The sequence below is a fragment of the Fukomys damarensis genome, unplaced genomic scaffold (genome assembly GCF_012274545.1).
Source record: "Fukomys damarensis isolate Sample0158 unplaced genomic scaffold, DMR_v1.0_HiC HiC_scaffold_39, whole genome shotgun sequence".
Taxonomy (NCBI): Eukaryota; Metazoa; Chordata; class Mammalia; order Rodentia; family Bathyergidae; genus Fukomys; species Fukomys damarensis.
This window is the reverse complement of record NW_022900951.1, coordinates 65,315,700-65,342,678: the sequence shown is the minus strand read 5'-3', so window position 1 is coordinate 65,342,678 and position 26,979 is coordinate 65,315,700. Positions and strand designations below refer to the sequence as shown.

General features: G+C 31.9%; 1 protein-coding gene across 2 annotated transcripts in view; it reads right to left on the bottom strand.

Annotated features, from left to right (window-relative positions):
* The window catches only part of Cylc1 (cylicin 1), a 48,223-nt gene extending 36,876 nt beyond the window's left edge, over positions 1-11,347 (bottom strand). For both annotated transcript variants that reach the window (XM_010612860.1, XM_010612861.1), the window contains exon 1: positions 11,287-11,347. The gene's annotated coding sequence lies outside the window, so the exon portion shown is untranslated. The remainder of the gene's footprint in view (positions 1-11,286) is intronic.
* Between the last annotated feature and the right edge of the window lie 15,632 nt (positions 11,348-26,979).

Below are 26,979 nucleotides of genomic sequence, written 5' to 3'. Positions count from 1 at the left end.
AAATTATACTACACATTCTTTTCAGCTGTGCATGGGTTGTTCTCCAAAATAGACCACATATTTCTACATAGAACATGCTTATGTGGGTGAAAGGAATTGAAGTAATCTCCAGTACATAATCAGAACATAGTGTGATAAAATTGGAGATCAATAGCAAAAGAAACCTCAAGAACTTCATAAACACATAAAAATGTAACAACATACATCTGAATAACCAATGAGTCACAGAAGAAATTAAAGAAGAAATCAGACAGTTTCTACAATCAAACAACAATTTCAATACAACATAATGGAATCTATGGGACATAATGAAAGCTGTCTTACTAGAGAAATTCACAGCAGTGAATACACATATTAGGAAAGCAGAGTGAGCATAATTAAACAACCTGATGCTTATTCTTAAGCTTCTAGAAAAAGAAGAGCAGGACAAAAACAATGCTCATACAAGGGAGGAAATTATAAACATTGGAGCAGAAATCAGTGCAATCAGACTAAGAGAATGATACAAAATATCAATGAGGCAGAGTTGGTTCTTTGAAAAAAAATAAACAAAATTGACAAATCCTTAGCCAACTTCTCAAAAAGGGAAAGAAAAGGCCCAAATCCATGCAGTTAGGAACGAAAAGGGTAAATTACAGTAGACCAATCAGAAATCCAGAGGATCATCTATACCTACTTCAAGAACCTATATGCCAATAAGATGGAAAACAAGAAATGGACAGATTCCTAGACATGTATAAATTACCAAATTTGAACAAGAAGAAATAAACAACCCAATATCAATCAATGAATGTGAAGATGAAATTAAAAACATACCAACTGAGAAAAGCCTGGGCCCTCATGGCTTCACTCCTGAATTCTACAAGACATTGGGAGAAGAACTATTGCCACTACTGTTTATTAACTTTAATGAAATTGAAATGGAGGCAATACTCCTAAATTCATTAATGGAAGCAAGCATCACCTTCTTCCCCAAAGCAGAGAAAGACCTAGTTGCAAAAGAGAGCTATAGGCCACACTCACTAGTCAACAAAGAGGCAATAATGCTTAATAAGATACTGGCAAATAAAATGCAGAAAATTATCAAGGGGATCATATACCCTGACTAAGAAGGATTCATCCCAGGCATGCAGGGATGTTTCAATTTAACCCAAATCAATAAATGTAAAATACTATATTAATAGAGATGATAAAAAACATATGATCATCTCCATAGTTGCAGAAAAATCATGCAACAAAGTCCAACATGCATTCATGATAAAACCCTACAAAAAATTGGAAAGGACTGTCTCTACCTCAACCTGATAAAAGCCACCTATGAAAAACCTATGGTCAAAAATTGAAATCCTCCATGCTAAAATCAGGAGCAAGTTAAGGATGTCTGCTATCACCACTGCTGTAAAATATAGTTTTAGAAACCTCAGCCACAGAAATTAGAGAACAGAAATAAATAAAAGGAATAAAGATAGGAAATGAAGAATTCAAATTGTCATTATTGCAGGCAACATAATACTCTTTATAAAGTCCCCCAAAACTCCACCAAAAATCTTCTCCACTTAATAACCAAATCAGTAACTGGCTGAATGCAAGGTTAACAAACAAAAATCAATAGCTTTCCTGTACACAAACAGCAAACTCACTGAGAGAGAAATGGGGCAAATAATTATTTTCACAACAGCAACCAAAAAATTGAAATACCTAGCAATCAACCTAACAAAAGTAATCAAACTAATCTATTCTAAAAACTACAGCACTCTGGAGAGATTGAAGATGATATCAGAAAATGGAAAGACATCACTTGCTCTTGGATAGGAAGAACCAATGTAGTGAAAATGGCCATACTTGTAAAACTACTACATAGATTCAATGCAAGCTCAATGGAAATTCCAGAAACATACTACACAGACCTAGTGAAAACAATCTAAAATTTCATTCAAAACAAGAAGAAACCTAGAATAGCAAAATCAATTTTAGTCAACAAAGACAAGGTAGGGGGCATCACAGTCCCCAACTTGAAACTATACTACAAAGCTACTGTGATAAAAACAGCATGGCCCTGGCAACAAAACAGACCTGAGAACCAGTGGAATAGATTAGAAAATGCAGAAACAACTAAAGACATCCTCAGCCACTTCATATTTGACAAAGGAGCTAAACAACCTTACTGGAGGAAAGAGAGCCTCTTTCATAAATGGTGCTGGAAAAACTGGGTTTCAACTTGCCAAAAATTAATACCAGACCTATATCTCTCACCATGCACTAAACTAAAATGAAAAGGCACTGAAGACCTAAATATTAAAACAGAAACAGTAAACCAGCTGCAAGAGAGGTTAGGTAGAGCTCTGGAAGACATTTGCTTAGGAAAAATTTATAAACAAATCTCAGTTGCACGTGAACTAGCACAATCAACAAATAGGATGTCTTCTTATTAAAAAGCTTCTGCTAAGCAAGAGAAACCACCAAAAGTGTGAAGAGATAACACACAATGTGAGGAAATATTTTTACCAGCTCTTTCTGAGACAAAGATCTATTATCTAAAATATAAAAGGCCTTTAAAAAACTCAGACCTCCAAAATTTAAAGACCCAATCCAAAAATACACATCCAAAATGAACAGATATTTCTATGAAAAGAAATAAGAATAGCAAATAGACAATTGAAAAAATGTTCAACATCACTGGCCATTTGGGAGATGAAAATGAAAACAACACTGAGATTCCACCTCACCACAGAAAGAAAGACTGCTATGAAGAAATCAACCAATAAGAAATGCCGGCAGGGCTGTGGGGAAAGAGGAACACTGCTCCACTGCTGCTGGGAGTGTAGACTGATGCCACCACTGTTGAAATCAGTATTCAGATATCTCAATGAAATTTTATTGAAAGTTCCATTTCACCCAGCTATTACCCTGCTGGGTACCTTCAACAAAAGAATTAAAAGTGTCACACCACAGAGATATAGGTGCATCTATATTCATAGCAGGAGTTTCTTATAGCTAAAACTTGGAAACATCCCAATTGCCCATCAACTGCAAACGAGATAAAGAAAATGTGTTATTTTTTTGTTTTTATAAAATACAGTACTACTCAGCCTTAAAGAACAAGGAATTAGATACATTTATAGCTAAATAAATGCACTTTGAGGAGATAATCTTAAGTGAAATAAATAGGAATAATATGTGTACATACAGAATAGTTTCTCTGGTGTGAGAAAATGAGTGTAAACAAAGACTAAAAGGTAAACTGGATAAGGTGAAATAGTAAGAAAAGAGGCAAACTTGTACGGAAAGTGGGGGAGGTAAGAAAAGGAAGGAAGGGAATGGAATTAATATTAGATAATGAAGAAAATGGAAAAAAGTCTTTGTTAATAGGGAGGGATAGACTGGTTGAAGGAAGGCCAGGTGAATGGGGAAGTAAAAATAAGCAAGATTGATTATGTAATGGTGCAAGTTTGCAATGATGACTGTCATTATACTGTATACCTAAAATGTACCAATAAGATTAATAATATAAAAAAAGAATTAAGATGTGATATTTATATATAACAGCTCTCCATGATGGGTACATTTTATATGTATTGCAAACATATGCTAATAAAGAAAATAAGGAGGATATTGGCAAATTAATTATATTTCAACTTATTGTTGATAGCATGATTAGAAAATATTGAATACCATTAATTTATATGACTACATCGAATTACAATACATGTAAGATTATCTCTATATATACATAAAATATATTTATACAAAAAATAGCAACAACATTAAGATAAAAATATAAATTTTGGAGATATATGTCATTTTAAATGATCCAAATATCACATATGTAAATTATTATTCACTAATGTAAGTATTCTCCACAAATTGGCATATCAATTCAATGCAACAGCAAGAATGTTATTCATGTTTCTGTGATAACTGACTACCTGGCTGTAAATATTATATGTAAATGAAGTAGCAGAATATATGCAAGAGAATTTGGAAGCAAAATTATCATAAGAATATAAACTACAATTAATATAGCTACTTATTTTAAAGAGGCACTAATTAACAATTTGTAACACTGATACAGAAACAAATAACAATAAAGTAGAATAAGGGATGCAGGAACAGACTTTCATAGTCACACTGATTATCATTAAATAGTTATGTTCTTTAGAAAGATGCTATTTTTGATACATGATAGTAGAGTAGACACAAATTTTATAAACCGAACATAGAAACTTATAATCATAATGGCCAAGGATGACATGTTGGCTTTCTGTAATCAAGTTATAAACTGTACCACTCTTCCCTTCTCCAACAATGGAAGTATCAGAAAATGAGTAGAAGAAAGGACAAATTTCTTTTTGGAACATTATATCAAAGTTTCTCAAGAAAAATGTTATAATCATGACAATAGTAACAATATCTAGTATTTTCATTGTGCTTTAATGGTGTTTGGTATCTAAAAGTGTACCTTGACTTAGTGCAATTGTCTTACGTATTTTATATGTTCCTTGCCCTATTAGGCTAGTGTTCAATCTGTATAATTTCTATTTACAAGGTCTTATAAATAAATCTTGTGCTGAAAAAATTAAATGGGGGTGGTGATAGGGTGAAAAAATAAGGTGAAATATGTAATGTACATGTATCAATCCCCTACAGTGAATATAAATCATTATGTGATCCAAACATATACTAATAAAATAAAAAGTTCACTGTATAGAAAAAAGATACAAAATTCATAAAGTTTATGAGAATATAAAATTAAATACCATAGATAAATTTTATAATATAGAAATCAGCTCATATTAGTCATTTATCTATAGTCAAAAAATGTTCAAATATTCTATGCTGTTTATTATAGTAGAGTAACTTTACTTTTCCTAATTTGTTCCAGAGTCAAGTATTTCTATCAATATCTTTTATTTTTTTCAGTTTATGCATTCACTACTTCAAATTTACTATTTATCCAATGTCACTTTTTTCTTTTCCTTGTATTTGTGATAACTTTGTTACATTATTTATTCTTGAAATTATATTTTTTGGTTATTGAACGATTTACTCTCCCAAATTTGAATAATATTTATGTACTTTTTGCTAATTCATCCAACTAATACATACTAAACACTGTGGGATGATGAATAAGGAACATCCACAATATAGCCATATTGTAATTCCTGGAAATTATGCATATGATCATATATGACAAAAGTAATCTTATATATGTGATTAAGAATCTTGAGACTGGAATATTATTCTGGATTTCCAAGGAGACACAAGATGTAATAATCAGAATACTTATAAGAGTGGGAAAAAAAGGGTCAAAGGAGAAGTCAAATTGATTACAAAAGTAAATAGGAGTGGTGCACTTTGAAGGAAAGAAGAGGACAGAGCCAATGACACAGACTAATCCTCAAAATCTAGCAAATGTAAGCAAACAAATTTTCCCTTCAGAGTTTTGAGAAGAAATAGACCTTGATGATCTCTTGATTTTAATTCAATGAAATTGGTTTGACTTATGATCCCCACAACTGAAAAAAAAATACTGTTTAAGAGTTTAAATTGTCATTTGTAAGCCACCGAATTCATGATAGTTTTCAACAGCAGTAATACAAAATTAATACAAATCTTGGTTTGTGTAGTGGATTCTATTTTAACAAATACCTAAAAATGTGGGCAGTGGGAAGACACTGAGTAGATTTGAAAAATGTTAGACTAACTTGATCAAATTGCTAGTAGAAAACAGAGATATTATAGGTTACCAGTGGAAACATGTTCTAATAGAGAGTTTAAAGTTGTTGCTGATGATTGCTGAGAGGGAAGTGTGTAGCACATCAGGGAAAATCTATATCATCCTCAGAGTATCTAAACAGTTGTAAAGTAAGTGTTAGTAAAAATATAAACATTAAAGACACTGCCAATCAGGGGTCGGGAGGGACTGAAAAACTTGTAATCAGTGACTGGAATTAAAAGGACCATTATATAAACTTAATTAAATGGAAAGGTCAACTTTTAAGTGGCAAAATTGTGTATTTGGTGCAGGAGATTTTTAAAGTAAAACTTTGGATGTGTGCTACTCAGTTCTTGTAATTTGTAGTAACACGTGAAAGAAAAATAATAAAATTTAGGGAAGAAGTGTTACACAAAAAGAAAACAAGTGTATTACTTTTTAAATTCCCTGTTTGTTGAGATACCAAAAGTTTCCTTGTTAGAAAAGTACCTTCTGGAAAGAGGTAAACAGTGTGGCTGGACATACTTTGTTAATATTACAGATACTAAGCCAGTGTCTCATTGATATATGTTCAGTCATTTAATCTTAAAGCAAGAATAGAGATGAGTTTTAAAAAAGTATATGTGAGGAACTTCTTTTCTATTGGCATGAAGTGGCATGAGAGACACTTAATTTTAGAGACCGTTTTACAACAGAAAAACTGGCAGTTTGGACTGTAAGAGACATTACAAAGGAAGAAAACCAGAAAAAGAGTAAAATGACTCCATAGACAGAAAATAGACTGAAAAAGTTACTAAGCTGAAACTGTGTGCTTTAACAAAAAAGGAGGGGGGAGTAGATAACTGAGGAAAGAGTTGAAGGACCCGAGAATGGAATCTGAAACCAGAGTAGAGTATTCACAGGCATTTGAACCTATTCAAGTTAGTCCAATTAGATTTAGAAATTGCTTAGGGACTGTGATTCTCGTCTTCCTTAAATTTTCTCCTTCGTGAAATACGAATGCCTCATCTCTATCCAGGTATTATATTGTGGGAGCACAATGATTTTCTAGTTTTGCAATTCCACATACAAAGGGTAATTTTGCTCCAGGATAGATTATATATTGCATGTGCGCTATACTTCATTTAGATTATGGAAACAGGGACATTTGAACTTGTATTTAGATGCAATGTTGGACTTAAGACAATAATGAAATGGGTTTATGCATCTGACTGTGTTGCTTTGTAGTGTATATATTTTCATATGGGATAAACTTAATAGGGCTCAAGATGGACGATAGTAGGCTGAAAAACAAATTGCAAGTATATAATTTCTTAAACACTGTGACTGATTAATGTCAACTTACATAAAAGAAGAGAAATTTGTAAGTTTGATTAAAATTTGAGTTAGATAAACTTGGATTATTCAGGTGAGTCCTAAGGTATAATCACAACTTTGCTTATAAGGAGGCTGTAAAGGAAGATTTGGCTACAAGGACCCACCCATTAACAAATAGAGCAATGGATATCTGAATGGATTATTTCATGGATGAATATAACACTCTGATCCAATCAAATTTCAAAAGTTCCACCTCTGAACACAAACTTTTAGGAAAGGAAGCAATCAAGTATGACATCAAAGATATGCTTGTATGTGTGCATGCTTTTGTGTGTGTGTGTGTGTGTGTGTGTGTGTGTGTGTGTAGTTAGGAAGCTAAATGAATGGCGATGCCATTTTCTGAAAAAGAGAACACTTATGAATGATCAGACTTTGATGGAGTACATATGACAAATATTTTTGTGCACAAAAATACAGAAATTTTATTAGGCCTGTAAGTGGAAATGTCAACAAGACAGTTGTACACATGAATATGGAAATTAGTGGAGAGATATTGTAGAGACATGTTTGATTTTTTAAATTTTTAGTTGTATATGTTTACAATATATATAATATATACATTCATTATGGAGAATTGGTATATATACATATTGTACCTTGATCCTTTCTGTCTTGCTTTCATTTCCCTCCATCCCATCTTTTCCCAGGGACTCAACATTGTAGAGGAATCATATAAAAAGTCTTGATGATAATATACACAGAATATTTATGCATAATAAAGAGAAGTGTTCCAAGGACTGAATTTTTGAGCTTCCCAACACTAAGATCAGACAGGGGAATAAAACTCAGGAGGAGCAGAAACTGAAAAGGGATAGCTGGTAATGTAGAAGAGAAACCCAAAATATTTAGTGATATAATAAACAATGGAGAACTATTATATTAAGAGGACCAGCTGTATGAAATTTTGCTAGTAGATTTATGTGTGTCTGTGTGTGTGTGTGTGTGTGTGTATGTGTGTGGTGAACTTAGTTTCCATCAAATGCAAAAGACCAAAATCTAGAGTTCTAGAGTAGGTTTCAGAGAGAAAATAGTATTTTTAAGGAGGTGGTGTGATAAACTAGCATGAGATAAGTAAGTTTATTCACTTTTGTTCTCTTTGAAATAACTATGCATTCATTAAATTTTTCATTTAACATCTATCTGTAATCAACACTGTCAATAGGAGTGAAGGAAGATGATGTTACAAATACAAATAATTTTTTTCAGAGTATTGCTGCATAAATATGACAAAATGCAAAGGTAAGAGGAAAAGGGTGAAGTTTTTTTTTAAACAACAGGAATAAATACTCTGATAATAGTAATGGTCCCATAATGATATAAGAAAAATGTGATAGTATAAGAATGGGAGTTACTTATAATGGCTCATCCTTAAGCAGTGAAAAAAATAATGGTCAGCAGGGTATCCTTACAAAAGATGTATTCAAGGTCTTATATCAGTGAATGTGGTCTTGTTTGGAAGTAGAATCTTTAAATTTTAAAAACTGTGATCAATTTAATATTAAGTCATACTGGCCTTATGTTGTTTCTTAATCAAATTAGTAGTGTCTTTATAAGGAGAGGAAAATTTGAATACAGACACAAACTAAGAGGCAGAGATCAAAATGATGAATCCATAAGCCAAATGATGTTAAGAATTGCAAGAAATTGCCAGAAGATATGATGGAGAGGCATATAACATGTACTTCTCTGAGACTCCAGAGGAAAGCAATCTTGTTGACACCTTGATTTTGGAGTTCTAGTCTCTGTAACTATTTAATAATAAACTTGTAGTGTTGCAAGCCACCTAGTTTGTGGTAATTTCTTATGATAGTTCTTGTAAACTAATGAGCCCAATTGTAAGAATTAAACTAAGTTAGCAAAAAGAAGAGGACATGTGCTCTAAAAGGAAGGAAAGCATGCAATAAGGGTAAGGAGGCACGTAGTCTAGTGTATGCACTTGTGAGAATACTCATTTTTTCCATATTTGTTTTTCTTAGGTCAGAATGGGAAAAAAGAGAAAATACTTTAGATTTCAGTACAGAGGAAAAGCATAAATGCTCATATTTGATAAAATAATTGAATAGATTGGATAAATGCAATGCCATTTCCATATAGCATTAAGAGACTATATTTGTCGTCACAGATTTAATCTAACGCTAATTTTCTTGGTCACATATTTTTTTCCAAGACTCTTGTAAAATTGCAAGTGTAGAGTAATAGGAGAGTTAGTTTTATTTAATTCTTTTTTATCAGCATAGATGTGAAAAAGAACATTGGTGTAACAGGAAATGAGAAAATATGTGGGAATGTTTTTGTGATACATCATAAGTTTTTAAAAATCTAAGATAAAAATGCAAGCAAAGCCATGGGGAGGAAATTCCTGGGACAATGAAAAGGTAGTTGAATTAATTATTGGTCTTAGAGGGGTAGAGGAGTGAAAATAAATGTCGGAGTAGTGATATTAAAGGTACCTGTGTAGTGGGTTAAGTAGTGAACTGTTTGCAATTGAGATCTGGGGTATGTATGCATGTAAATTAACTACTAACATAGGAGTAACACAAGGTAACTGAAAAAGAAATCAAAGATTTTAAATGTTAAATATGAAAATGATTACCCATATGGTAAAGTTATCAAGAATTAAGACAAGTGCACTGTTCCATGAAATGATAGCAGGACCAACAGAAAATAATAGGAAATTAAAGTTACCTGAGACCAACCTAAAGGATAAAACATGGAAAAATAATAGGTGGCATAATCTGACTATAGAAGATTAAAAGGTGGGTTATTTTATGAAAGTAGGGCAGGAGCATAATCTTTAAGTGGCACTGAGGAAAAAAATTCAACAGCTATTGCACTTCTATGTCTAGTAAGAGTAGGGAATGTGGGAAGGAAAATAGCACATAACCTAGAAGGCTGAACAAAGTAGTATAGTTTGAGATAGAGGAAGATTTTAGATAAGGTAAGATGATACGAGTATTGTTCAGATAGGAGGCAGAGGAAGACACAGAAGAGGGTTTTGCTGACATTTATGTCAAAGAGTTAAAATACAGTGGTGACATAACCCTGAGGCCTTTGTGATGCAAGATATTGGCAGTAAACTAGAAGTGCTTTATAAAAACACTAGAGTTGAGAAGATAATTTGGGGCCTTTAGGTTTAATTTATAGGGAAAATTCATCTTTTACTTTCAAGTTACTGTATATTTAATTTTATTTTTCAAAAAGTAGCACACACTCATTGGAAAAAAGCACAAATTTGAAGAAATATATTATTTGAAAGTTTAAAAATTACACTAATATTTTTGGACGAATTTTTCAGAATTTGCATTTTAGAGTAAAAACTTTTCTAAATTTTCATTACAATTTTAAGTCATGCCCATTCACATTTATCTTATAAATCAACATATCATATAGCTCAACTATTTCCATGGAACATTAATTTAATTTCTCTTATTAATTTTTTACAATTTTACACTAGGTAATACGGTAATAAATATTCATTTTTTGTTGGTAAAATGTGCTGAATTTTTGCAATCGCATATGAATCAACTTTAAATACATGAGTATTGGCTGGCAGCTAGCTCAAAGTCAATATTAGCCTATTGACATATTATGACATAATAATGGCATATTATGCTATTTTTAAATATTTTCAACACTTTAAAGTTGAGTGGCTCTTAAAAGCAATACTGAAAGGTATAACTACTAATGAGTCTAAAAATACTGTTGTTGACATCATTTTCAACATAAAGAACTGTATAAAAAATAAATCCATTACATTTTTTTGATTAGACATAATTTTGTCAGAAAAATATAATAGTTAACTTTTGTTACACAAAAATAAAGTATACCAACATTTTTATACTATACCACAATCTTACTATATTGTATCTTGCTTTACATTTCAAAGTAGCTTAATATACATCAACTGATTTCAAAATTTTAAAAAGAATATGTTGTTATAAAAATACTGAGATTCAGAAAGATAAAATAGTCAAGATCATACAGATACAGTATATTGTAAAAGAACACAAACTGGTTTAATTTCAAAGAAAAGCAGCTAATATATGATGGACGTTTCATATGTTTAAATAAAATTTTGATCTATAAGGTGGTCATGAACCAACATTCTTTATATTAAAATACATAAATATATAATTAAATTGAGCCAGTATTCATTAGAAATACTAACAAGTATTAGAAAGAGGACATACAACCTTAGAAGAGACATTTCCTCTGCTTCTATGTTGCCAGAACTTCTGAGTTATATATTCAGACTGGTCATGTTGAGGTATGACATCATAAAGAGATTGTGAAGTACAAAATTTAAAGGGAAACAGAGCAGTTACATTTTAGTGAGGATGTGTTCATATATATTTTAAAATCTTGTACTGATTTAGTCAATCATTTATTGATTTTATCTGATAATAGTAAATACTAACTATTCATTTTATATCATCCTATTTTTTATTTGTATTTATTTTTCTCCTATCAGGGTTCGAACGCGGGTCCTTGTGCTTGCGAGGCAGGCGGCGGAACCACTGCGCTAAATCCCCAGCCCTATGTCAGCCCTATTTTGCATTAGTTTTTAGTGTGTCTGTGTGTACACAGGGGGGTGTACATGTATGTGTTTTGATCAATGTGAAGATTATATGAAATAAAAGGAAAATAGAGTACTATAAATACCGCTCTTACAAAGGCAGCTTTAATTTAGTACATTTTCTTCACTTTCAGGCTTTTCCCCTAAAATATTGCATGTGTTTATAGTGACATTTTTCCGAAATAATTGTAATATTTCATATTCTTTGATATGTAAATTTAGCAAAGAAAAATGTCTATTAAATTAATATTTAGAAGTATTAGTTATAGTTATATATAGTTATATAATTTTATTCTAGTTCAACTCAATTACTGCTGGCTAGAACTTTTTAAATATTAATTTTTTCATTAGGGAAATGAAAACTCTTTCGGTAGATAGCAACCTGCACGGGGAAATTTTCCTTATATATGTACCATGTGACATCGTCCAATACACCTTTCTGGCCTCAGAAGAAGCAATTCATTAGTTAGTCTCGTTATACTTTTATCATTTTTTAAATTAAAAAGCACTACATTGTTTTAAACTGAAATCTAATTGCATAATTTTACTAGTATATATTTTCATTTATAAAATGTATATATGACATGAAAATGCATGATTTGAGTAAAAAAATTCTTACAAATTTCTGAGCACAGTTTCTGGCAATCAATATTTTTTCATTTCTTTATTACTTGATTCCCAATATATCCTACTTGGCAAAATGGGGAAAAAATTCTATGGATTTCTTATCTGTGGAGGTGTGAGAAAAAATAAGATTTCCTTTGCTTTCCTTTTTAACAGATGATGTTATTTATAACACATCAAATAATCCAGATGTAACTAACCCACATTCACCTCCTTTCCTATCTATCATATCTACTCCAGTATCTCCTTACCCAGTTTCTTCTGAAACAAATCTTGGAAAGATTTTAGTATATATTTATGGAAGACAACATTCTTTGTTTTATTATGCATAGTTTTCAATATTTTTGTTTTTTTCTTTTTAAAGTTTTAACTGATGCAAAATATTTTATTATATTTATAGAATACACCATGATAATGTTCTAGCAATATGCATACAATGTACAGCAACAAATCAGGTAATTAGCATTTCCATTCTTCAAATATTTATCATTACTGTGTGATATACTTCAGCTTCTTATCTTTTAGTTGTTTTTAATAGAAAATATAATTTTGTCTGCTATAGTTATGTCCACAGCACAACTAACTAATCTTTCCAGTGTGACTGCATTTTATACTCATTCCCCAACTTCTCTTAATTTCTCCAGCTTTTTATTCTGTATTGAACATTATTCAAGTCTATACTTCTATAGGGTCAAATTTTATTTTTTGCTGCCACAAATGAGTAAGAACATGTAGTATTTTCATTTCTGTGTCTTGACTTATTTCTTTTAATATAGTGACATATAATTTCATTCATATTACTACAAATGAGAGGATTCTATTATTTTAATAGTACAATAATATTCCCTTGTGTATATATATATGTTTTACTTTCTTTGTCAATAAACAACTTGTTTTTTGCTTTTCATTGTTTATTGTCAATAGTACTGCAATCAAGTTGCTCGTGCAACTTGATTTTTATAATCATTTTATTTCCTTTAGATATAACCTGGCAGTGGGGTTGCTGGATCACACTGTTATTCTATTTCCAGCTTTTGGAGAAAATGCCATACTGTTTTCCATAGCGATTTTACTAAGTGACATCCCCACCAATAGTGTATAATAGTTTTCCTTTTCTCATATCCTTAGTCAGCCTTTGCCATTTTTGGCCTTTTGATTATAGTAATTCTATTTGGGTACTGATGATATCTCATTGTAGTTTTGGTATGTATTTCCTTTGTGTGCTTGTCATCTTTCCCATTGCTGGACACACTATCTGGCTTAAAGGAAGAGAGATTTAACTGGCTCACAGATGTAGTGGTGTGATCATCTAGCTCCATGTCAAAAACATCAGAGTGGGGGAGCATAGTGGAAGGAATTTATCACTCAATGGCAGGAAGGAAGGAGAGAAAGAAGGGAGAAGTTGGTGACAATAACACAATCTTTCAGGTCATACATCCCAATGACACCCTCCTGACCAGGCCGCAACGCTGAACATTAGTCTTTGGAGGATGTTTTAGATCTAAATTATAGCACTTGTAATTATTTAATATTTTATGAACTTATAAATATTTGTTAATTTCCCCTTGAGAAATGTACACTCAGGTCATTTCTCATTATAAAATCAGATTATTATATTTTTTACTAGCCATATGATTTCCCTTTATATCCTGAATACCAATTTTTTTTCTGAATAAATAGTTTGCAAGTATTTTCTTGCATTTCTCAGGCTATCTCTTCACTCAGTTAATAGACTTTTTTGTGGTACAGAAGCTTTTAAATTTAATGATATTTGCCTAATTTTGTTTTTTTGCCTGTGCTTTTGGGGATTAAAAAAATACTTGCTTGTACTGATGATGTCTTGAAACATTTCCCAATATTTTATTCTACTAGTTTTATGCTTTTAGGTTATATTTTTGGTTACATTTATTTTATGGTTACATCTAAATGTAACCATAAATCCATGACCCATTTTTAGTTAAGTTCTGTGTGGGAGAAATAGGGTCTAGTTCTGCCTTTTGAATATGGAATCCCAGTTTCCCCGGTACTATTTGTTGATGAAACTCTCCTTCCCCTAGGGTACATTTTAAGCAAATTTGTTGAAAATCAGTTGGCTGCAAGTACATTGTTTGACTTCTGGGACCGCTAGCCTGTACCCCTGGTCTCTGTGTCTGTTTTTATAGCACTTTCAAGCTGCTTGTTTTACTATTGTTTTGTGGTATTTTTTAATGTCAGGTATTATGACAGCTCCACTTTTATACTTTTGTTTTGCATTTTTCTTATTATTTTAGGTTTTTTTGTTCCACCTGAATTCAGGCGTTCTTTTTATTTTTATGAAGAATGTCATTCACATTTTGAAATGGATTATACTAATTTTGGACAATTACATTATCTATGATGGATATACTAATACTATCAATTTTTCCAGTTTATAAATATGAGATGTCTTTTGATTTTAGTGACTTCTAAAATTATTTTAATTGCTGTTCCATAATTTTTAATTTTAAAGATCTTGAAACATCTTAAATTTATGCCCCAGCATATTATTTTTATAGCTATTTTAATTGAAATTTCTTTTGTTCTTTTATAGTTAATTCCTTATTGACTAACAAAATAGTAGTTTTATTGTTAATAAACTGATTTATATATGGATTTTTCAGCTTGTCTTTCAATTTTCATGTTCATAAAAACATGATATCTGTAATAAGGTGTCCTTTCACTAAATCAATTTCTTTATAATTCATTTGTTTTTATTGTTTAATTGCTTTTCCTAAGACTTTGCATACTATTTTAATAAGACCAGTAAAAATAAAAGTGACCATCTTTGCCTTGATTCAGATAATAAAATGAATATATTTACCTTTTCCTTGTTCAGGAAAGTGGTCAATGGATTTGTCGTATATACCCCCTATTGTATTCAGGTACTTCCTTGTATATGTGATTTATTGAGAATATTTTTAAAATAAAAAGGGAATTTAAATTTTTTGGAATGTTTTGCTGTGTGTACTGAGAGAATCATTTGGTTTTGTCTTTGTTCTGTTAATGTTGTGTTTTATGTTTATTGATATGCACATCTTGAAATATTCTGGAATTGCTGGTATATATCCCACTTTTTCATGCTGCCTGTTGTCTTAGTTACTTTTCTCACCACTGGGCCAAAAAACTTGAACCTATAATTTAAAGGAGGAAAGATATATTTTGGATCACATTTTTATTCTATAGTTAGGTGGTTCCAAGGCGAAAACAGAATGGCAAAGAGGAATGAGGGAGTAAAGCTGCTTATATCCGTCATCCAGGAAGCACTGAAAGAAGAAAGGAGCCAGGCATTATTCAACAACCATCAAGATCAAGTCTCTAGTGACCCACCTTCAGCCAGGTCCCACCTACAGGAGCACATTCAATAACTGTACACATCAATGGATAAATCTACCTGGAGTACAGCATCTCCATGGTTCATTCACCTAGCAAACATAAGGATTGATGTAAGACATAACATTCAAACACTGACTTCCAAAAGTTTGATGTCCATCTCATTATAAAAAGGTGTTTAATCCATCTTTAAGAGTCACCAATATTTTAAATATTTCAGCATTGCTGAAAAATCCAGAAAAGTTTTTGAGAATTGGCATACATTCTTAAAATATCCTACGAAATTCAGAAGTAAGAAATGATGTCTTGAATTGTTTTATAGAACACTTCTGATTATGCTTTATCCTAATCATTCACTATTAGTCCATTATACTTTTTCATTTGTTATAAAGTCATTCGTGGTAGCTTATGTGTGTTCAGTAATTATTCTATTTCTTCTAGGTTTTACAACTTTCAGCATATAATTCATAATATTTTTTGTAATCCACTATATTTCTGAGGTATCAGTTATAAATGTATTCTCTTTCATTTCTAAATTATATATTGCATACTTTTCTGTTATCTGGTTATTCTACCTAAAGGTTTATCAACTTTATGAATCTTTTTAAAAAATCTACTTTTTTTTAATTGATAGTCTGAATTGCTTTTTCCCCTGAAACTTGTATATTTCTTCTTAAAACATTATCTGTTTTCTTGTTTTTATTACTGTTTTATATTGTTCTAGTATAGTATTTGATTTGCATCATTGTTTTTTAAATCTTTACATTTAATATAAACATTTATTGTCATGACCCTCCCTATTAGTAATATTTAATTTCATGTATGTATATACTTCTGCTTGTCTTTTATTGTGTATTCTTAATTTGTTTCCTTGTGTTCCAAGCATATACATAATATTGTTTTTAATATTTTGATGTCTTGAGGTTTGATTTGCAGTGCAGTATATGTTATATCACAAAGAATAGTACATGTACTGATGAAAAAGTGTTAGTATTCTGTAGCTGTTCATGAAAATTTCATGGACAACTTTGTTAATTCCCTTTCCTCTGTATTGTAGACTATCACTGATTTTCTTTTTTGATTATACTCTGGGTGACCTGTCCTTTGTTAATATTTTGAAATACAAAAACTGTTTTTTATTAGTACATGTTTACTATTTATTGATTTCCTTATGTTGAGCCATTCTTGTTTCACTGGACTAAGGCCTACTTTATCACTAGGTATAATTTTTATAATGATTTGTTGCATTTGTTTGCCAGTATCTTTTTGTGTTTGTTTTTTTTTTTATCAATGTTCATTAAAGAGATTGAAGGTGTAGTTTTCTTGTTTTAGTTGAATCCTTGTCTGGTTTTGGAGTCAAGTTGATGTTAACTTCCAGAAATAAGTTTGTCAGTACAACTTACTTTTCAATTTCATTAAATTCACTGAGAGGTATTGGCATTAGATAATCCCAAAATTTCTTGTAGAATTCAGTGCTAAATCAATTTGGTCCTGGGATTTTTTTATTTTCTAGTTTTTTTATTACTTCCTTAATTTCATTGCTTCCTATTGCATTGTTTAGTATTTTTATATCTTTTTGGTTTGGTATTTATAATTTATATGTATCTAGTGTTGTCTTCATCTCTTCTGAATTCTCCAATATATTGAAGTACATGTTTTTGAAATAGTTGCTAATGTTCTTCTTTATTTCCTCAACATATCTTGTGATTTTGACTTTTTTATTTTTAATTGCATTGATATGGGTCTTTTCTTCTTTTGCTAAGTTGGCTAGGGGGTTATATATTGTTTTCATTGTTTTAAATAAACTGTACTGTGCTTCAATTCTTTGTACTCTTCTAGTCTCAATTTTATTAATTTTGGCTCTTATCTTTATAATTTTATTCCATGACTAGTATTTGATTTTTATTGTTCTTGTTTTTCTCAGATCTTCCACTACATTAAGTTATGTACTTGCTCTCTCTCTCTGTTTATTAGATTGAAGTATTCACAGCTATAAACTTCCTTCTTAAAACTGCTTTCATTGTGTTCCACACTTTCTGTTATTTTGACCTGACATTTTCATTTGATTCTAGAAACAATTTGCTTCTTTGACTTCTTCTGTTACCAATTGTTTATTCAAGAGTGTATTTTTCAGTCTCCACATATTCATAAAATTTCTGTGATTTCTTTTGCCATTTCTTTCAGTTTTCATTCCACAATGATGCAATAATAGGCATGGATCATCTAGATTATTTTGTGTTTATTTGAGCATGTTCTATGGGTTATTATGTGATCTATTTTGGGAATATACTGTGTCAAGCTGATATTTAACCATATCAATATTCATAGCATGCTTTATTCAACAATGAAAGCAAAAGAAAGAGAAAAAGGAAAAGCAAAAGAAAAAGAAAAGCACCCCAAATGCAAAGAAAAAAATGACCCTCAAAATTTCTGCATATGCTTAAATGACTAGTTTCTTTCTAGAGCTGCCAGTATGACCCAGATATGGGGAATGGATAGTGAGTCACTAAAAAGTCCTGTTTTGTTTCCGTAATTACATCTTCAGGTGTGATTGCTGATTCCTGCTCCACATTTGCTGCTAGACATGACTGGTCCGTGTTGTCCTCTGTAATTCTATATGTAATCCAGCCACCCTCAGCTTCTGCCTCCCTTGGAACATCCAAAGTACTTTTTTCTCTTTCTAGCTTTAAAGCCTGCATTTTTGTGAGGTGTTCTGCCCCCATTTCAGAGGTTCCTCTGTCCATACACACCCAGTTGTAACAATTTTAGAAGCAGAGGCAAATCTCTGATCACATTGGCGAAGGAAACAGAACACAGAGCTTCGTGTTGGATACAGGCAGTGGGGTAGTGTGGTGAATCTGTCACTGGATTTAACTCCAGAATTTTCAGATTCACCCCCTCTTAAAACCACATGTTACTGACCTGGTTTCTCACCATAGATGGGGGGACCACTCTTTCCTTCCTGGCCTGAGTTTGACACTGCTAAAACTTGTCAGCATTTCTAGGTATTGCTCTTGTTCTCTTCATTAATTCCCTTGAGGTCATCTCTGACACAGTTACTCCGATGAGCAAGGGAGGTCCCTGAACTCTTAATAAACAAATACTTATGAATATGGGTTATATAAGCACTAGACACAGAAAAGAAAAAAGGAAACTTCAGATAAATAGGAAAATTTACTGATGGTTAAAGAGTCACAGCAAAAATATTCCCTATTTTTGTATTGGCATTTATTTTTTCTTTTAGATTCAATAGTATTTACTTTCTATATACATGTGGTGTGTTACTAGGTGCAGATATATTTACATTGGATTTATTTTCTTGCTTAATTGAGTACTTTGTAATTATGATGTTTTTATTTCTTCTTTACAATTTTTGGGAGACTTTATGTTATATAGTTATAGCTACTTGAGCTAGGCAGCTTTGTGTCAGTATAATAAATACCTGATGTAATTTAGTAATGAAGAGAAGAGGTTTATATTATTCAGTTCATAATTGTCAGCTCCACTGTTTTGGGCTTCTAGTGGCATGTAATAGTAGTATGCATGGTGAAGCAAACTGCTCACTTCATAGCCAGTAAGGGGGAAAAAAAGGAAGTGGAATGCTCTGGAGTATTACCATACATACTGAAGATATTCTCCAGATTACCAAAGACCATCTTACAGACTCTATTGCTTAAAGGCTCCTCAAAGTCTCAGGTGTTCCATCATCAGGGAAACAAGCCTTTTACACAAAGGACCTTGGAGTATTTTACAGATCCAAACTATAGCAACAGTCCCAATTTTTTAAACCTGTAACTTACAGTCAATGTGTGTCTCTTCTGGTGAAGTGAGTGTCTTAAAGGCAGCATAACCTTGGGTCTTTGTTCCCCTTACTCTGTCTTAATCTATCCAGAAGATATGTATATGATACTGGTAAATTTAGTTCATTTATATTTAAGGAAATTACTGATTGATAAGGACTTAGTCAGACCATTTTGATAATTTTTTCCTGATTGTTTTTCAGAGTTCTTGTTAATTATCACTTTTCTTATTATTATTTTTGTTGTTGTTTGATGCTTCTCTGTCATGATAAATTTTGATTTATTTTGCTGTTGATTTCTGTCTGTTTTATCAGTGAGTTTTTCTGTTTGCATGGTGACATAATCATCTTTTCACTTCTTATAAGGCTGTTTCAGTAGTGATTACTTCCTTCAGTTTTTGCTCGCACAGGTAAGACTTCATTTTCCTTTTTCCTAACAGTAGCTTTGCTTGTTGTATTCTTACATGACAACTTTTTATACTTTAAATATACTGTATCAATTTTCTATATACATTATATATATATATATATATGTATACACCTATATAAAGATTATAAGTGATTTGATGCTTTTCTCTTGCAGGTTTTAGAATTATCTCTTTGCTTTTAAACATTGTCAATTTGATTATAATATGTGTATATGAGGGTGTCTTTTACTTTGATCTATTTTAGATCTTCCTAGATTTAAATGTTTATAGCTATTTTAAGACCAGGGAAATTTGTGCCTTTCACTTAATAACGTTTTCTCTTACCTCTTCTCCCCATAGAACATTTATAAGGTAAAAGAATGATCTCCTTGTATTTCTTAAGTATTAACAGTTTCTTCCTTCTTTTGTCATATTTGTATCACTGCCATATTTCATATATCTTTCCTTGATATTCAGAAATTATTTTCTTCTTAGCATAGTATGTTCTTGAATATGACAACTGTGTTATTTATTAAACTTATAAGAACTCAGTCTCAATATTTATTTTTGATTTTATGCTAACAAAGAATAAAGAGCTCACCATAATGATTTCAAATGTTGTGAGTTTGACCAGAAAACAAACTTCACTAGAGCTGTGGACTGCAAAGATGGAAAGAGGAGAACTTGGTTGCTGAGAAAGAACTGAGGTCAATGGAAAAGATAGCCTGCGAAAATCACAAGGACCAGGAATCCAGCCTTTGCATCCTCAAGTTTACAAATGTGAAAGAATTTGCTGTGATCAAAAAGCCGCAGAGCATTATGCTCCAGAATGGCAACAGCCTAGAGAATCTGAGCCTTAGGATTGGGTTCTGAGTGCTCAGAGGACCAGACACTTGATGACTACAGTCAGGAGAGAAGGAAGCTGGTTATTGTTCCAGCTGGCCACAGACATTGGCATCATCCATGTGCTGGTGCTTTTAGTTATATGTAGAGTGCAAGAATTGTGGGAGTCAGGAAGTCTTTTACCTGGTTTTCAGAAAACCTGAGAGGCCAGATAGTTTGCTCATGAGAGGGAATTTTTTGAAAGTATTAGTGTGAAGCCAAAGACACCAGATGGCTGGAGAAGCCAAATGGTTGGAGACACCAGATGGTTGGAGAAGCCAGGAGCATGTATCATCTGAGGAAGGCTACAAGGAGTGAGCAAAGCCAGCCCAAGAGAAAATCCATGGAGCTACAACCACTAGCAGTATGGTAGTAGCAGAGCCACCCATCCCCACTGGAGTTCACCTCTTGCCACAGAGTGCCTAAGAGGCTAGACAAGAAACTACTGGACTTAATATTTGCCCTGCTGGAGTTTGGACTTTCTTTGGTTTCTATCCTCCATTTTTAGTTTTTGGAATGGTAATTTTATCATGTGCCATTTATATTGAAAGTGTTTAACTTTCTTTTATCTTTACAGGGGCTCACAACTAAGAGTTTGCTTCAACTCTCAGAGGAGATGTTGGACTTTTCAAAAATGCTGAAACTCTTAGGATTCTGGCAACTCATACAATTTAGCTAAGTTTCTTTTGCAAAAAGGGCTGCACATTAATCTTTTTGAGGCCAAGGATGGAATGTTATGGCTTATACGTAGATGTCTCTGCAAAGCCTCATACAGTCATAGGTGGGCCTTTTCTGAGCTGGCTGAAACTAGAGTGTGTGATGCTGGGCTTCAGGATGCGATGCTGGGACTGATTCACAATGCAATGCTAGGATTAAGTGTGCTGCACCCTGGGTGTGAGTGCTAACCAGTTTAAGTGTGGGTGTCACTTGCTCCTACTGTTTCCTCACTACTTTACTGCTTTGCTATCACCAGCCTTCCATGAACTGTTTCTACTCTGCAATGCCCTTCTACCATACCAGTCTTCCTGGGAGACTGCCAACTCAGAACTGAAACCTCCACAAATTGTGAGCTGCAATAAAACTTTCATCCTTTAAATTTAGGTATCAGGTGTTTTGTCTCAGCAACAACAACAACAAAAAAAACTAAGACAATCTTTCAGTAATATCACTCAATACAAATTATCATAACTTCCCAATTAAGAGACTAAGATTGCCAGATTGTATGACTGGATCAAAAATCAAAATCCTCTCTTTTGACTAAAAGAGACACACCTCATCCACAAAGATGCACAAACTGAGGATTGAAAACAATATTCTTTTCAGCCAGATTCCAAAGGCAAACAGAAGTAGCTATTCTGACAAAGTAGATATTATACTAAAACTTATCAGAAGAGTAAAAGAAGGACATTACATATTGGTAAACAAAACAATGCACGAGAAAGAGACTCCAGTTAAAAATATACGCAAGGAATGTTATTTTACCAAATAACACAAAAGAAAATCAACTTAATTTAAAAGGACACATTTTATCAATAAGATATTAGATCTTCATGAAGTTCTTCAATATTTCACTCACACAAAAATATAAGTGAAACAGACCCCCAAAATCAGTAAAGAAATATTGGTGTTGAAAGAAACCATTGAGCAAATGGCTTTAACAAATATCTAGTGATTTCTCCAACAATAGCAGAATACATGTTTCTCAGCAGCCTGTGAAACTATATCAATAATAAATTTTTTGTGCATAAAGATTTTAAATAGATATGAAAAACTAAAGTAATCTCTTGCATCCTATCAGATTATAATAAAAATAGAAATCAACAACAGAAAAATTATGGAAATCACACAAAAATGTAGATATTTTACAGTACATTCTTTAATAATCAATGGGTCATACAGAAATCAGGAAACTTAAACTGTCCTAGCATGAAATGACAGTGGCAATATAACATATCAGAACATACAGGACAAATTTAAATTAGTTATAAGAAACAATTTCTTAGTGGTTAGTGCTATCCTAAAAGAACACAAAGCATTACCAAATAAAGAACCTCAAGATCCATCTCAACACCTAGACAAAAAAGAACAATACAAATCCAAATCTGTAGAACTAAAGAAATTATAGATTAGTGTGGAAATTCATGAAACTAAGACTGGACAAATGACAAAAAGAAACACTGAATAGAGTTTTTTTTTTCCAAAGAATAATTATGATCAACTGCTTAATCAAACTTACCAAATCCCAGAAAATATCTACATCAAAAATTAAAAATAAAAAGATTAAATTACAACTGACATTCAGAGGATTATAAAAAACTATTTTCAAAACATGCACTCTTTTAACATTGAGATTTCAAAACTAATGTGTGAATTTCTAGATACATATGACATAAAAATTTAACCAAGAACTCATAAAAAACTGAACAGAACAATAATGGGTAATAAAATTCAAGCAGTAATAAAAATCCTTCCAACTATAAATAGTTCAACCTGTTGGATTCACAAGTTAATTTTGTCAGAATTTCAAAGAACTAATGCCAATATTTCTCAAATTTTTCCATGGAACTGAAATGGAGGAAACACTGCCAAACACATTGCATGTAGCCAACATTATCCGACATTATCTCTACATGTCTTGCATGTAGAGAACCCCCCCAAAAAATACAAGTATCTTTGCTGAGCTGGAGATTTAGCTCAGTGGTGCTGCCACCTGCGTTGCAAGTGTAAGATCCTGAGTTTGATCCCCAGTACCAAAAAAAAAAATGTAATCAATATCTTTGTTGGAATATTAATATTAGAAAATGAGAAATTGGAAACAAAGTCTTTATAGATAGGGAGAGGTAGAGGGGTTGTGGAGGGGTCGAAGGGAGGGCAGGGGAATGGGGAAAAATAAGAAGCAAGATGGATTGTGTAGGTGTGCAAATTTCCAATGATGAATGTCACTATTGTATATCTGCAGGGGAATGGGGAAAAATAAGAAGCAAGATGGATTATGTAAAGGTGCAAATTTCCAATGATGAATGTCACTATATTGTATATCTAAAATGTACCAATAAAATTAAATTTATAAAAAGAAAAAGATGCAAAATCCTCAATAAAATAATCGCAAAATGAATGAAATTGATCATTAAGAGTATCATGTCCTGTGCATGTCAGCTTCATCACAGGGATGAAAAGATGACACAACATAGGTAAATCAATAAATGCAATACACCTCTTAAATAGAATTAAGAATAAAAATCACATTGTCATCTTAACAGATGCAGAAAAAGCCTTTAATGAAGTCCAACATTTTTCCTTATAAAACCTTTATAGAAATATGTATAGACTTATCTTGCATCTCCTCAACTAATAAAAATCATATATAATGAACCTGCAGTCATTGCAATGAACCTGCAGTCAATACCATATTAAATGTGAAAACCTTGAAATAATTATCCAAAATCAGTTATGAGAAAAGAATGTCCACTCTCCCCGTGCTGCTTCAGTACAATACTCAGCATATTAGCCAATTAGTCAGAGGAACCAGTCAAGAGAAATAAACCAATTAAATATAAATAGGAAAGGAGGAAATCAAGCTACGTCTATATGTAGATGATATAATCTTTCATGTTGAAGGCCCAAGAAACTAAACCAGAAGAATTTTAAAGCTAATGAACATATTCAACAAAATGGCACTATATAAGTAAAAGCAATGCACACCATAAAGTGTTTCTGTACAACCATAAGGAACTCATGGAGAAAACAATCAGTAAAACAAATACACAATAGCTTCAGAAATAATGAAATAGCAAGGCATCAACTTACGCAAGGAGGTGAAATATCTCTATAATGAAAGCTACAGTACTCTGAAGATAGGACTTTAAAGAAGACATTAGAAAATAGAAAAAAAAATTCCCTATTCCTTAATAGGCAGAATTAATATTGTTAAAATGGGCATATTACCAAAAGTGATCTATAGATTTAATGTACTTCTTATTAACTACTTAACAGTGCAATTATTTTAATACAGGATGACCAAAAATTGCATTTTAAATTTAATTTTATAATATAATAGGAAATATAAAAAGACAATTTTATAAAATGTATTCAATACAAGAAATGACTTGTTGAAATGACACCTGTCTGAGTTTCCCAAGTCACATTTGTGGTAAACTGCAAAGTGTTTAAAATACCAAAAACACTCTTGACAGTACTAGAAAAAACAGTGTTAAAATTTGTATATAAACAGAAGATAACTAATAAGAGTGAGGAATTCCTGTGGAAAATGAACAATGGCAGAGCCACTTAAATTCCAGATTTCAAGTTATACTACGAAGTTTCACAAATATAGCCTAATTATAGCAATAATAGACACCTGAAATATATTAGATATCACAGAAGCAACCCCATTCAGTTTTAGATATCTGATTTTGACAAAGTGCTCTAAAACCTATGCTGGAGAAAGGATAACCCTTTAACAAATGGTACTTGAGAAAATGGTTACAATGTACAGAATTATGAAACTAGACTCATATCTCCCCCGTCCTCAAATGAAAACAAAATAGTTTAAAGACATAGATATAAAAATCAGAAATATTAAAAACCCTGGAAAAATAGGAAAAAGCACTTGAGAAAACAGGCATGGGAAAGGACTTCCTGAACACAACACCAGTTGTGCAATAAATAACATCAAGAATCTATAAGTGGAATTATAGCAAATGAAAAATCTTTTGCACGCAAAGAATTATCAGAATTAGGAGAATTTTTAAAGGGATAAAAAATGGCTTATTACCCTTCTGATCATATCTTGGACATAAAAACTCAAAAAATTAAACCCCCCAAAAGAAATTACAAAATTTAAAAATTGGCAAATTAAATGAATAGCCACTTTTGAAAAGAAATACAAATGGTCAATAAGTATGTAAAAATGTTTGACATCATCTTTAATCTTTAGAGATATACAGATCAAAATGACTATGATATTCCATCTAATTTTGGTAAGAATGGCTGTCATGAAGAACCCAGAAAGAAACAGATAATGCAAAGGCTGAGGGTAAAATGACCCTTCCTCTCTACTGGTGGAAATACAAACTAGTGCAAATACTTAGGAAAGCAGTATGAAGTTTTCTCAAAAAACCAAAACTATACAATTCCTTTGACCATCTGTACCACTGGTAGGTATTTTCCTGAAGAGTTAAAGATAACTGCATATCCATGTTTTGTTTTTAGGATGAAATTCACAAGAGGCAAATGATGGAAGCAGCCTAGATAAAAAGGAAGTCATATATTTACACAATGCAATATAATTCACTCATAAGAGACAATATATTTGTCTTTTCTAAAAACGTAGATGAAACTTGAAACTATAATATTAAGTGAAATAAGTTAGATGCAGAAGGTTAAAACATGGTATCCATTACATAAGAAACCTAAAACAAAAGTAAGTTAGAGTAACTAATGAAGAGATGTTAGGAAACACAAACATAGACTTATTGATGTTGGAGAAGACAACAGGCAAAGTAGGGAGAGTGGAGGTCAGGAAAGAAGGGAATAGTTTACTAAAAATTATTTAAAATATGATTCATATATGTACCCATTTCCCAAAACAAGTGTAATTATTATGCATGACATAATACCAATCAAATTAAGAAGGAACAGTATCATTAAGATTTTCTTACATTTTCTTTGCATTTTAGAGATTCAATTTTTTCATTTGCATCTATAATCCAATTCAGTTGTTTTTAGTGTTATTATTGGCATCGAAATTCTTTATTTTGGCTTGCAGATACAAACATTTTCCTTTATCATTTACCGAAGAGTTACTCATTTTTGCAACTGTATTTTTCACTTTGCAGATTACACTTAGATGTTGTTTAGATTTATTTCTGGTCTTTCTGTTTTGTTTAACTGATCAATATATCCCTTCCGTGCCAGTACTACAATGTTTTAATTATGTTTTTTTGTAGTAAACTTTTATATCAGGAGGTGTGATGTCCCCACCTTTGTCGTTCTTTGTCAAGATTGTCTGAATATTTGGGCTTTTAAATAATTTCACATAAATTAAAAAATGTTCTTTATATATCTTTTTTCTTTTTTAATTTTATTGAGTTTATTGGTACATTTTAGGGATACAGTACAGTTACATTCATTGTTGGGGTCATGTACCTTTACATGGAAAGTCTTGATTCTCATTTTTTCCCCTTACCTCTGCCCTCCCTTCATCCCCTCCTCCCCTCCCCATCTACAAACACTTTATTTTCATCTTTTC